The following is a 14,561-nucleotide window of genomic DNA, read 5'->3' as shown; positions in this document are numbered from 1 at the left end:
TTGGACTATAAGGAGATCCAACCAGTCAATCCTAAAGGAAATCAGTCCTGAATATTCATTGGAAGGACTGATGCTGAAGCTGAAATTCCAATACTTTGGCCACCTGATGTGAAGAACTGATTCATTGGCAAAGACCCTGATGCTGGGAAAGATTGAAGGCAGGAGAAAAAGGTGACAACAGAGGATGAGATGGTAGGATGGCATCACCGACTCGATGGACATGAGGTTTGAGTAGGCTCCGGGAGATGGTGATGGACAGGGAAGCCTGGTGTGCTGCCATACATGAGGTCGCGAAAAGTCGGGATATGACTGAGAAACTGAACTGAACGGTAATCTGTTAAGGCTATCAGAAAGCAGAGAAGACAGGACTGCCCAGCACTCTCTTCAGCCCAGAAAACTCAAAGACATCTTTTCTTGGTAACAAGAAAATTCTTTGCCTTTGGGAACAGCTGTCACAGTGTCAGCTCTGGCTTCATATTACTTAACCACACAGTAGCACCTCCCATTGCAAATTTAAGAGACATCAAAAATACACTGAAAGATCAGTAACAGAATCCTAGCTGTTGCTTTAACAAATCTCCTACGTTCCAGCTCATCTCTGCCCCAATCTGATATGTAAAAACATGATATGAAGCATATTAATCACTAGTGGAATCCTTGTAGAAGAAATTTTAATGCCCTTGTCAGCCACTGTGTTCACATTGAGCATCTGAGTGAATCAGGTGGATAGATTGATCTTTGGTCTCCACCCCTGCCAAAATTAGGCCAGGAGACAATCACTGAACCACTAGGACACATACAAAACTGTTTTTCTTTTAGTGAGGTTAAAGTCTTTGCAAAATCAGCTCTTAGAATAATGCTGTTTGTCTGGGGATGTAGTCCATTTTTGGAGGTAGGAAATAGCTCCATATTTTGGAGAAATAAAATAACTATTGTTGTCTATGTCCTTATACTAGAAGAAGTTCAATTGCAGAGAGAGTGTTTGCATGGGTGCTCAGTCACTAAGTTGTGTCTGACTCTTTGCAACCCCATGAACTGAGGCCTGCCAAGCTTCTCTGTCCATGGGATTTTCCAGGCAAGAATACCAGAGCGGGTTGCCATTTCCTCCTCCAGGGAATCTTCCTGACCCAAGAATTGAACCTGAGTCTCCTGCATTAGCAGGCAGATTCTTTACCACAGAGCCACCTGGGAAGGCCCACCACAAAGATAGAGTGGTCATCTGCTATCATGGGAGGATAGTTAGCATCCTAACACTCTTTCCTCTATGATGTGGGTCATATGGTAGAAGCTAGCCAAGCCAGATGGTCCTTTCTCTGATCTCTGCTGCCAGAGGACAGTCATAGGATCCAGCCTCAGCAAGTCAGACATTCTTACCCTGGACTTTTAATTTAGACTCAGAGACAGCTTAGAATTCCACGGCAGTAGAGGCACTTGGGCTGCGGGCCTCAGCTGTGGTGGTGTCCATCAGCCAGAAAGGCAGCAGGGCCAGAGTTGGGGGCATTCAAATCAAACTGTCCCTGCAGCATGACCTCAGCTGTTTCTCATGTCCAGCCTCTCTCAGATCCTGTCTTTAAAATCTGGTTAACCAGCCTTCCAGTCAATTCTGTTAGCCCCCATTATCCTTCTACTAAAGTTAGCAGGTGTCCACTCCTGTTATGTGCCATCCAGAACCCTGAGGGGCACAGAGAGCAATATCCTCATGTGTGCAGAGTCTCTCCTGTAGGTCAGAGACCTGGCTCTTGTCCATGGAGCATCTAGATGTCTAGGTAACTACCAAAGGGGCCTTATCTCCTTCCCTGCAGAGAGCTTGATTGCATAATTGTTGTTTCCTTTCCTGTTCTAAAAGTCTATGACTCTTCATGAAATGGTGTACAGTGAAAGACTCAAAACTACTTGAATTTCTGCAGCCTTAGTGATAAGGAGAGGGTTTCTGGGTGGGGATGGGGGGAGGTGGGGAGGGGCGGGGGAGCCATTATGTGAAGCCCATAGATGGATCTTGTCCAAATCAAATAATCAGAGTATCTCAAGTCCATATTGTTCTTAGGTCCCCAAAGAGGTGATTGTATCTGGTAAACAATGTTTGTGGCATATCAAGGCCAAGAAAATGCATAGTTCAGTTAATAATGTTCACAGGTGTCTCTTACATGAATGGTCCCATTGGCGACAAAGAATCAGAGATGATAAGACAGGGAGAGTGACTGGCACTTATACATACTCAGTAATCTGAATGATTTTTGTAGCCTGGAGAGTGGGCAATGTGGTCATAACATGCATAGATCATGGGCTTTGGTGGGGAGAGCAGATTGTTTTTAAGCTGTTCCCATGGTCACATTATAATAGTTTCAGGGAAAACCCATTTGAAACATTATGGATCAGGGAAACTTTCTTAGTTAATGATGAAAGTGAAAGTGAAGGTCTGTCAGTCGTGTCTGACTCTTTGCAACCCCATGGAAAAAGTCCTTGGAATTCTTCATGGAATACTGGAGTGGGTAGCCTTTCTCTTCTCCAGAGGATCTTCCCAACTCAGGGATCAAACCCAGGTCTTCTGCACTGCAGGTGGATTCTTTACCAGCTGAACCACGAAAGAAGCCCAAGAATACTGGCATGGGTAGCCTGTCCCTTCTCCAGCAGATCTTCCCGACCCAGGAATCAAACTGGGGTCTCCTGCATTGCAGGCAGACTCTTTACCAACTGAGCTACCGGGGAAGCCATAGTTAATGGTAAACCAATCTATTTGGAGTGGTTCAAAACAGTTCTTAAAGGAAAGGGAGACTATTATAGATTCAAAGAGGCTTAAGAGATATGCCAACCAAAAGCAATGGTAGATCCTTACTTAAATCCTGATTCAACTAAAACTGTAAGAACATGAACTGAGTACTAGATGATATTAAGGAGTTATTGATGATGATATCGTGGGGGTACTAGTGGTATTGTGCTGTGTTTTTTTCCCAAGTCCTTACCATTAGAGATACATACTGAATTTATGTGTGAAATAAAAGAATGCCTTAGATTTGCTTTGAAATACTCTAGCACAGTATTACTGAAAGTGTGGTCTGCAGATCAGTGCCAGTTTTCAACTGTGTGCTATCAGTTTGTGGTAAGTGCAGACATTGACAATGAGTGTTTAGAAACTGCGATATACTGGAGTGGGTTGCCATTTCCTGCTCCAGGGGATCGTCCCAACCCAGGGATCAAACCTGTGTCTCCTGTGTCTCCTGCTTTAGCTGGAAGATTCTTTACCACTAATGCCATCTGGGAAGACCAAGAACCTGTGATAACACTTTGCACTGTCATGGCATCCAAGCAGCAATGAGTGGACTTGTCTCATTGACCAGCACAGAGCCCAGTTGGGTATCGTTGAACTTGCATGGTGAACGGCCTGTGGTCCATGATAACTGGAAATTAAACAGAAGAGTTCTTGAGCACTGATAGCGTAGGAAGAAATGCTTTAGCACACACAGAGAGGGGTGAGGGTGTAGAGTTAGATGAAAAAGTATTGCAAACATCAGGTGACTGTTGAAGCTAGGTGAAAGGCATATAGCACAATTCTATTTTTGGGAAAGTTTGAAAATCTACATAATTTGGTTTATTAAAATTAACCCAACATGCTAATTTTAAACACACACATTGTCAGTAAATATATTTATATCTAAACATACAGTATGTAAGTATAATACATGTGTATTTCACACACATAAAAATGACACATAATATAGAAAGATACACAGAATTCATAGCTCACATATGTAGTTTCATTTTACAGAAATCTTAGGTAAACAAACAAATTAATTTGCTAGATGATAAGCTTGGTGAGCTTTTATTATATAACTATAATAAACTGATTATATAATAGACGCCTTGAGGCCAAGGATCTTGTGAGATACCATTTCTGTGTCTCCACAGCACTCAGCCCAGGGTACTGCAGAGTTAATGGTATCCAATAAACCCTGGCTAACCGGCTAAACTCAGGAAATGAATCGTGATGCAGAGTGGTTTAATTCTCCCTGCAATAAGAACATACCACTCAATTCAAGAATCAGTTTCCTGAATCTGCCCTCATGGAGATTTGTCACAGAACATTTGAGACTGAGGGGAACTTGGAGCTTTATAAAATGTCCTCATTTTGTAAACAGAAAAGAGGGCCGGAGAAGTTCCATGAGCCTCTCTGGACATCTCGCTTGTTAATGGCGAAGCTATTGCCTCCAGCGCCTACAATTGGACTGTTCCTTCTGCCATATTGTTTCTCAGAAGATACAAATCCACCTCTCACCCCATGCCCTTTGCTCCTGGCTTAAAATTATCTGGTTTCAGATGTAGGAAAGAGAAAGTTGTCAAGCTGACTCTACCAGGAGGCTGAACAGGAGATGTGACTACAGAACAAGTCATATCATGATTAGTATTTACCCAGCACTGCTCTGTGCCTCTGGCCTTCAGGAACTTTCTGTCTATTGGAGAAGGCAGGTGTACACATGTCAAGAGAAAGTGGTTTTTCTGTGTAGGATTAAAGCATAAAGGATTAGCTAGGTAGAGCCCTGGGGGCTGGAGAAGGGACAGAATGTCTTAGAGGCCATAGCGCTTGGGCATGAGGTCAGAGAACCAAGGAGAGGGCAGAACTCTGGGTTAGAATCACATGGACCTGGGTTCATGCTTCACCCTGTTGATATTAAAGAGCTTGAGAGGTTTCTGTGGGGAACCAGGTAAGATCCAATACTGGCTGGATTTAAACAGACCAAGTGTGTGGAAGTGTCTGGCAGCAGGGAGAACCATGAAAAGGGCCTAAGGAGATGAAAGTGTGGAGCAGGTGATGGCAGAGGGAAGAGTGAGAAAATGCAGGTGTGAGAATTTTGACTTTTAAGTAAAAAAACAAGAAGATAAACAAAAAGCCCCGCCAACCCTCCCACCCCCTGCCCAAGACTATGTGACATGCCAGGTGCTGTTCTAACACCATTCAAATCCGAACATCCTGAATTAGGTATTATTGTTATTCTTGCTTTACAGATGAAGAAGCTGAGACAAGGAAGGTTAAGTCACAAGCCTGAGGATAAACAGTAAAATCAAGATCACACCCAGGCAGGCAGTCTGTCTACTGTTCTTAGCTCTTCACTACCACTGCATACTGTAGTGAAGTAAAGGTATTAGAGGTAAAAGTCATGATGAATCCATCCTGACCAAGTGGCTTAGAAAATGTTAATGCCATTGACAAGTTAGATATATTAAATGAGAATATTCACTTGGGGGAAAGCAGATACATGTAGCTGGTTTTTTATACATTTTGTTTAAGTTGACAAGGCCACAGCTGAGTAAAGTGTCCCATGGGAATTTAGAACTATAGGACAGGAACTTGGGAGAGATGTGGTTGCCAGTTCCCTCCTGGCAGCACTTGGAAAATGTGCCTCTTCATTCTGGCCTCCATGATATCAGATAAGAAATCTGCTATTATTTGAATCGGTTTTGCTTGTAACTAACGCATCATTTATTTCTGGTTGCTGTTAACATTTCTTAGTTTTCAGAAGTTTAATTATGATGTGTTTGATGAGAATTTTTTTTAGATTTATTGGGCTTCCCTGGTGGCTCAGAGGGTAAAGCGTCTGCCTGCAATGCAGGAGACCCGGGTTCGATCTCTGGGTCGGGAAGATCCCCTGGAGAAGGAAATGGCAACCCACTCCAGTACTCTTGCCTGGAAAATCCCACGGACAGAGGAGCCTGGTAGGCTACAGTCCTTGGGGTCGCAAAGATTCGGACTCGACTGAGCGAGTTCACTTTCACTTTCACTTCATCTTATTTCAGGTTCACTTAGCTCTTGTAGGTTTCTGTTTTTCACCATTTGTTTCAGCCATTATTTCTTTGAATATCATTTAGTCCAACAGTCTTTCTTGTCTCCTGCTAGGATCCTGATGATATAGGAGTGAGCTTTTGTTAAGAGTGTCTGGCAGCAGGGAGAACCATGAGAGCCTAAGGAGATGAAAGTGTGGAGCAGGTGATGGCAGAGGGAGGAGAGAGAAAAGGCAGGTGTGAGAATTTTGACTTTTAAGTAAAAAAAAAAAGAAAAATCCCCACTATGCCCCCGCTCCCCTTCCCTTTTTGTTAGAGCTTTTGTTACTGTCCACAGATGTCAGAAAACCAAGAGCTTTTGTTACTGCCCCACAGGTCCCTTCCCCCACCCCCAGTCTCTTTTAGCTGTTCCTCAGATTGAGTGAATTTAATTGAACTGTTCTCAAGCCCAGTGATTCCATCTTTTATCATCTTCACTCTACCACTAAACCTATCCTATGAGTTTTTATTTTAGTGGTTGTACTTTTCAGTTCTATAATTTTCATTTGGTTCTTTTTTTGTAATTTCTATTTCTTTGCTGAGGTTTTATATTTTCTCGTGTTTCTAGGGATTTCATAATTGCTTGCTGAAACCATTTGACTGCTTTAACATCTTTGCCAGATAATTCCAGCATCTGATTCATCTTACTATTGATGTCAGCTGATTATCTTTTTTCATTCGAGTTTTGATTTTTCTGCTTCTTGGTATGACACGTTATTTTTAAAATAGCATTCTGGACATTTTGCATATAATGTTAGAAGACCCTTGATCTTACATAAATCTATTTTAGTAGGCACTCTATTTAGTTTTTTTTAAGGCTTACTTTTGTAGGCTATCATTTCAATGACAGTTTAGTTTTCTGACTCCTTGCAATGTTGTTCTGGTCCACTTTGTGTTTCTGGCTCTGCTTAAGCTCCCACTGGTTTACTACATGTGATACTTGTGTGGGTAAAGGTGTTTCCCTGGGCTGCTGGATGTCATTAGGCAGATGTAGGGAGATGCCCTGGGTTACCTTCTGCCACTGCATGGAGGTCTGGAGACAGCCTGCTGGCACTACTAGTGAAGTGTAGGGCCCTGCCTGCCAACCTGGAGTTGGGCAGTGTATGAGCTCGGTTCCTCAGTTTCTCTGTTTCCACTGATGTGGGCAGATTGAGTCCACTGCTGCTGGGGGGTTGGGTGGTCTGCAGTGGGTTGGCCTGCCTGCATTTTGCTTTTGCCATTGCTATGGGTAGCTCAGTTTGCTGCTGTCTGTGACTGTGGGGTGAGGATGGGTTGGAAATTAACTTTTGCTTCTTGATATTGCTATGAGTGGGTTTGACCTGCTGTTACCATTGAATATGTATCTCCTTATTGAGGCCCTACTATGGTACTCTTTTCCTGGTCCTTTATCCAGAGAGAACAGGTTTTTCTTTCTTCCTCCCTTCCTTCCCTTTTCCTTTCTTTTCCTTCCTTCTTTCCATCTTCTTTCTTGCTTGATTGCTTTCTCTTGCTCTTTCTTCCTCTCTCTATTGCTTTTGTCTTTTTTTTTTTTTTTTTTTTTTTTTTTACCTATTATCTGTTGTTGGTTTCAAGTGCAGGCTGGCTGGTACCCAGGATCTATGGAAGATAAAAGAACACCCAGGGAATTCTCCGTGGTGTTGTTCCTCAAGTCATGAGGTCCCCAGCCAGTCCACTTTCTTCTTTCCATCTTTAAAACTCTTTAAGAGTATGATTATCTTTTGAATTCTTTCTGTGACCTTTAGTTGCTTTCAGAGGGGAGAAGCCAGGAAAAATAAATCTGTATCATCTTCTCCTGGAACTGGAAGTTGCTTCAGGATTTTGGGCAAGTGTTTTTAGTTTAAGCCACTGTACTGGCTGCTGACTGCTGCTGTAATAAATTACCTCAACCTTAGTGGCTTAAAACAAGACAAATATGTTATCTGTTGTTCTGGAGATCAGAAGTCCAATAATGAATCCATAGAGAAAATCAAGGTGTTAACAGGGTTGCCTTCTTTCCAGAGGCTCTGGGGGAGAATTTATTCTTTGCCTTTTCAAAGAATGCTATCTGTGGTCTCCTTCCAGCAATGGCATCACTCTGACTTGGGCTTCCATCATCACCTTTCCTTCTCTGACAGTTCTCTGTTTGTTACAAAGCTAATGGATGTACTTTTGGATACAGATGCCCCAGCCTCCCAGCTCTTCTTCACAAAAGCAGCAAGTGTTATGTTTCTTCTGAATGTCTCCAAAGATATTTCAGGCATCCACAAACATTTATCTTTTGCCTTTGTTTCCCCCATAGAAATGATAATTGACTACATATACTCTTTTCCCCAATTAATAACAGAGTTTGGAGGTATTTCCACATCTGGGTGAAAAGAACTTACTCATTCTTTTTACAGCTGCATATTGGTCCATAATGTGGACAGGCCATAATCCATCTAATGGCCCCTTACAATGGGACATTAGAGGCCCTGCTGGGATTTGAGGGGGTGACTGACAGTGGCCTTATTTTCAAGGGAGGTCGGTGCTATTTACAGTCATGGCTGAGAGGAGCTCCAGTTGTGCAGCAGTAGAATAGAGGTCAGATTAGAAAGGGATAATGAACCAGTGAGCACAGAGCAAAAGGGGCCGTCTCACAATTTCACTGTGCTCTATAATTTACAAAGAGTTTTCAGGGACATTTTATATTAATATTGAATATTGAATATTCATTAACTTATGAGAGCCTCATAAAGACTCCGAGACATAACAATCACCTATTACCTATAATTGGCATAGGAGTAAATTCAGGCCCAGCGAGGCTGAATGACATGCTTGGAGGTGAACAACAGTAGAGCCATCTCAGTGTCTTCTCTGTTTCCAAATTCCAGCATCTTGTATCTTGGCTATTTCCTGGGTCCCAAAAGGAAGAGAGGAGCTGAACAGAGATACAGTGATTAAATAAAGGTTTTTTTGTTGTTGCTGTTGTTGTTTGTGCATGGATATGTGTGTGTGTGTGATTTTTTTTTAAGGTAAAGGAAACTTATAAATATGTGATGGAAGATGGAGAGGACATAGAAGAGGGCTGAGGATACAAGACAGTGGAGAGAGAATGTGAAAAATCAGGGGAGGGTTAGGCACTGCAACCTAGCTCCCAGGCGTTCCTGAACCAGAACATCTGAGATCTCCACACCTTATATCCAAATGGACCACACACCTTCTAGAGAGTCAGCATGGCAAGCATTAATCAGGATCCCAGGGGCATCCCACTGCAAAGTAACCAGAACGCTTTCATAGCTTGAATACACATGAATTACATTCTCATGAAATAATAGAGAATGCTTAAGGCATCTGACATTAAGCTGCAGATGCTGAAGGAGGCCAGGGGAAAATAGCCAGGGCAGGATCCTAATTTTTTGTCTTCTGTGAATGCACCGTGCAGTGAGACAGCAGTTGGGAAGGATTCTCTTGGGTGGATTTGGAGACTCCTTGCTTCCGCTGCTGGTAAAACCACTTTCTCCAATGCACAGCTTTCAGGTATTTAAGAAAAAAGCAATGAGAGAATAAGGCTGGTGGGTTGCAAGCAAGTAAACAGGCCTGACTCTGGTCCACAAGTCTGCTTGCTGAGAGAATCATTTATGCCAAAGGGGCTGTCATTTGAGTCTCCTTAATACACTGGATCCAAGCAAGAAACTGGGATAGGTTGCCATGGAAACTACTGTGCAGCCCAAGCCCACAAGGGACAGTTTGGGTTTTCTGGACTCTGTGTTTTTCTGGAAAGGCCCAAGGACTGATTAGCTCCTGCAGATCTAAAACCATGGCCTGTGGATCAATAACATTCAGAGATGTGGCCATAGAGTTCTGTCAGCATGAGTGGAAACTTGAGCCTCTTCAGAAGAAATGGTACTGCGATGTGATGATGGAGAAATGTAGTAACTTGATCTCAGTGGGCCCACTGCATTTCTAAGCCAGACATAATTGTGATATTGGAGCTAGGGAAAGAATCCTGGATTATTTTGAGGGAAGAAACAAGAAGCTGGTGAACAGATTTGGATTCAAGCTATAAAATAATCAGAGATAGAAAAGCATTTATATATAGAAAACATTCATCTCTTTTTTTGCATCAGAGAATTCATAGTGTGAGAAACTCTTTGAAGGTGAAGAATGTGGGAAGGTCTTTACTCCTCAAACCTTGCTTAATACGGAAGAGTTCATATTGGAGCAAACAGCCAGGACTCCAAGATGGCATCAGTCATCCCCTGAAGGAGGAGGAGCTCCTGGATGTCAAATTAGGGTAGCTGCCACACTGGATACTAATCCAGGATTTCATCCCTAAACACATTACTGGACCATTTTGAAGAGGTTATTTCTGGTATTACTAGTATTTAAATATGAAGAAAGGGATTGTTGCTGGGCTTTCTATAGTGCTGGCAGCTTAAGGGCTTTTCAGCTACTGCTGTTCTTACAAGGAACTTAAACATGTGAATTCCCTGGTGGTCCAGTGGTTAGGACTCCACGGTTTCACTGCCAGTGGCCCAGGTTTGATCCCTGAGTGGGGACCCAAGATCCCACAAGCTGGTTATTAAAAAAAAAAAAAAAGGAAAAAAATTAAAAATAAAAAAAGAGAGGGAAATCTTCCATAAACATGAGCAGCTAAGCTAGTACCACTAAAGAGGGTGCACTCTGCTTTCCTGACCATGACGTTTCCCTGGCACATTTCATATTCTAATTGAGAATTAACAGTAAAAGATTGCAAAAAAAAAAAAAATCTCTCAGAAACTTTTGATTATGTAATACAGTATTATTAACTATACTCACTATGCTGTACATTACATCCCCATGACTTATTTTAGGATTGGACATGTATAGCTTTTGACCACCTTCACGCATTTCACCCACTGCCTCTGGCAACCATCAGTCTGTTCTTTCTATGGCTTCAGGTTCATTTTTTTTGGAGGGGGATTTCACATACAAGTGAGATTATACAGTACTGGTATTTGCTTTCTCTGATTTCACTTAGTGTGATGCCCTCAAGATCCATCTATGTTGTCACAAATGACAGGATTTCCTTCTTTTTATGACTGAGTAATATTTGATTGTATATATGCCACATTTTAAAAAATCCATTCATTTCTTTATGAACTTTTGTTGATTCCATGTCTTGGCTTTTGTGGGTGGTGCTGCATTGAGCACTGGGGTGCAGATGCATTTCAAGATAGTGTTATTGTTTCCTTTGGATGGATACAGAAGTGGAACTGCTGGGTCACATGGTAGTTCTAGTTGTAATTTTTTGAGGAACCACCTAACTGTTTCCATGGTGGCTACACTAATTTGTATTTCTGCTAGTAGTACATAAGGGTTCCCTTTTTTCCACGTCCTTTCCACACAGAATTGGTAATCACAATTCTTATAGGTGTGAGGTGATATTTGTTGTAGATTTGACTTGCATTTTACAAATGCAAATTGTAATGATGAGTGACAGCTGTGATGTCACTGATGACTAGTGATGTTAAGCATCTTTTCCTGTACTTGTTGGCCATCTGCATGTCTTCTTTGGAAAAATGTCTACTCATATCCTCTCCCCATTTTTTAATTGGGTTGTATGTTTTCTATTAAGCTGTATAATGTTTTAAAAATATATATACTGTGGATTGTAAATCAACGATACTCCAAGAAAAAACAAAAATTAAAGGAAAAAAAAAAAGGCTTTCTCTGAATGTAAACTTGCTCATGGAGATTGTGTTCTCATTGATAGGTATGGAAAGTGGTTTTCCTCTGTGAAAGAAAGTGCAGTCTGAGAGAGTCAACCACTGCAAAGTGACCTGGGGGAAAGGGAACAGAAAGAGAAAATGGGAAAAAAAAAATGTTTTAAGTCAAAATGCAGACAAAAGCAAACTGGCTTGTCATTTATTTGGAAGTATACAAAGCAGCATACAAATGAAATTGATCATACCTCCTTCATCTTGCTTCCATTTAAGTATTTAAAAGTAAATTACAACCATTACGACATTTTACTGGTGAATTCTTTAGTACACATCTCTAAGCACTAGAGATGTTCTTCTACATTTTATTTTATAAATATAAATGAGCATCATAGCTTGGACACGCTAGGCATGGGTGAACAAGAAAGAGCTCTCATTGCTTTGGTGGGGGTGGGAGATGGGGAGGTGGGAGCAGACTTAAGCCTTGTACTACATTGCACATTATTACGTTCATTTGGAGAAATCAAGCTGTGAAGGTGATGCTCAGTGCCGTAGGACTACACGGAAGGTAGTCCCTCCCAGCAGTGGGAGGAAGGCACACTGTGGATGGCCCTGGGGTTGGGGGGAAGGTTAGCGTTTTGGAGCAGGGAGCTGAGAAGGATAGCTCAGGGTTAGGTATGGGCTCTGGTACTTCTTCCACTATCTGTTAGCTTTCTGTGCCTGTTTCCCCATCTGTAAAATGGGGCCAGTAACAGGGGTGTTTGAAATGACGGTTAGCCTTATTAAGGAATTCACGGTCTTACCCAAAAACTGTTGGTTAAGGAGGTGGCCAAGTTTAGGAACTGAGAAGTCACTGTGGCTGTAGCAAAGGCAAAGCGATGGGACGGGCAGGACCAGCTGCTAGTCCAGGGGCAACGAGAAGCATGGAAGGGGCATGTGGCAGGGCTGGGTCTATATTTCTAATTTTTCATTACTTACTCAATTGCAAATTGTGATATGTGTTTTCATTTAGGACTGCCATGTCCCCACATCTTCGTTATCAGGATTGATCTTTTCAGTTTCTTACCAATCATATAGACTAAAAAGGCAGCACTTTCTAAAAACTGCATTTCTGTGATGACTTACATCAAGCAGCTATTCATACTGACCCCTGGGAAAAAAACACGCAACTCAGTTGTGAGTTGTGTTTTATTCAGGGACCTTACTGAGGACTACAGCCTGGGAAGGCAGCCTCTCAGATAGCTCTGGGGAACTGTTCCAAGAGGTAAGGGAGGAGCCTGGATATACAGGAGTTTCTGCTGAAAAACAAACAAAAAAACATGCAGTTTTGGACTACAGGGAGATCAAACCAGTCAATCCTAAAGGAAACCAACCCTGAATATTCATTGGAAGGAGTGATGCTGAAGCTGAAGCTCCATTTCTTTGGCCACCTGATGTGAAGAGTTGACTCACTGGAAAAGACTCTGGGGCTGGGAAAGATTGAAGGCAAAAGAAGAGGGTGACAGAGAGTGAGATGGTTAAATAGCATCACCAACTCAATGGACGTGAATTTGAGCAAACTCCAGGAGATAGTGGAGGACAGAGGAGCCTAGCGTGCTATAGTCCCTGGGGTTGCAAAGAGTCAGACAAGACTTAGTGACTGAACAACAACATGTAATATCTGTGAAAGTATACATCTGACATAGTAGTTTTATTTTTCTAACATAAATTGAATAGATAACAATGAAAATAAACATTGTCCATCTAGCAGCACCTAAAGGTCTTTTGTATACTACCAGTAGTTTGAGAAACACTGATCTAAGCAAACCATTCTAATTAGTTCTTTGAAAACCTCCACTCAAGGCTAGCTGGTAATATCTGTTGCTTGAGTGGGATGCTGGTTGACCACTGGGTTCAGTTTGTAAAAATCTTCAAGATGTTCACTTATAAACACTCTTCTGTATGACTAAAACCAATAAAAAGTTTAAAAACTGAACTTTGAAAACTTTAAAAAAGTATCACTGTATTGTTTTTTGTTAATTACCGGTAATATGATCTATTACATACATACGTCATGCAAAGAAACAGACAGTAAAGTGAAAAAGAGTTACACAAATATATTAAAATGTGTTTCTCCCCCTTATAGTTCGGAGGTTTCTACAAGCAAATCCATCCTCCCGTAGACTTCTGAAATGGACCAAAGATGATATCCTACATAGAATGTTCAATGGCTAAGATGTCAATGAAGTGATCTGTAGGGCAGAATTAGACAATGATGCCACAGACCAGAGTCTTAATATCCTTATCTCTTAGTCTATATTAAAGGAAAACAGAGATAAATGGAAAATGCCATCCTAACAGCATGAAGATCAAATTAAGGAGTGAGATTGCAGGGAAACAAATATTTTGTACCGACCTGTCACAAGCACTTACTCAGACACAAGAAAGCACACACCACACTGTTTTTTTTTTTTTTTAAAACCCTGAAGTGATTCTGGCTTTTAGACTTCTAAATTCTCTGCTTTCAGAGTTTACCTTTTTTTCTGAACACCCACAGCACTGATATTAATCAAGGTTACAAAAGTCACTGATACTCAAATCTCACCATCAAATAGAAGTGGCTACTTCTTAGTATGGAAATTCAAATACCTTCTATCTTTTGTCCTTTAAGAACAGTACAAAATAATCTAGTTTCCTTCTGTTGATAGCCATGGAAAGTAATCTCCAATACTTCAGTGACTGAATATGCTTAAAACTAAAGCATAGTAAAAAGTAGAGACATCACTTTGCTGACAAAGGGCCATATAGTCAAGGCTATGGTTTATCTAGTAGTCATGTACATATGTGAGAGCTGAACCATGAAGAAGGCTAAAAAGTGAAAGTTGCTCAGTCGTGTCTGACTCTTTGCAACCCCATGGACTATGCAGTCCATGGAATTCTCCAGGCCAGAATACTGGAGTGGGTAGCCTTTCCCTTCTCCAGGGGATCTTCCCAACCCAGGAATTGAACCGAGGTCTCCTGCACTGCAGGTGGATTCTTTACCAACTGAGCTAGGGGAAGCTCTGAAGAAGGCTGAGTGATGAAGAACTGATGCTTTTGAATTGTGGTGTT

This window comes from Dama dama, chromosome 23 (genome assembly GCF_033118175.1).
Source record: "Dama dama isolate Ldn47 chromosome 23, ASM3311817v1, whole genome shotgun sequence".
NCBI classification, from domain to species: Eukaryota; Metazoa; Chordata; class Mammalia; order Artiodactyla; family Cervidae; genus Dama; species Dama dama.
This window is presented reverse-complemented; position numbering follows the sequence as displayed.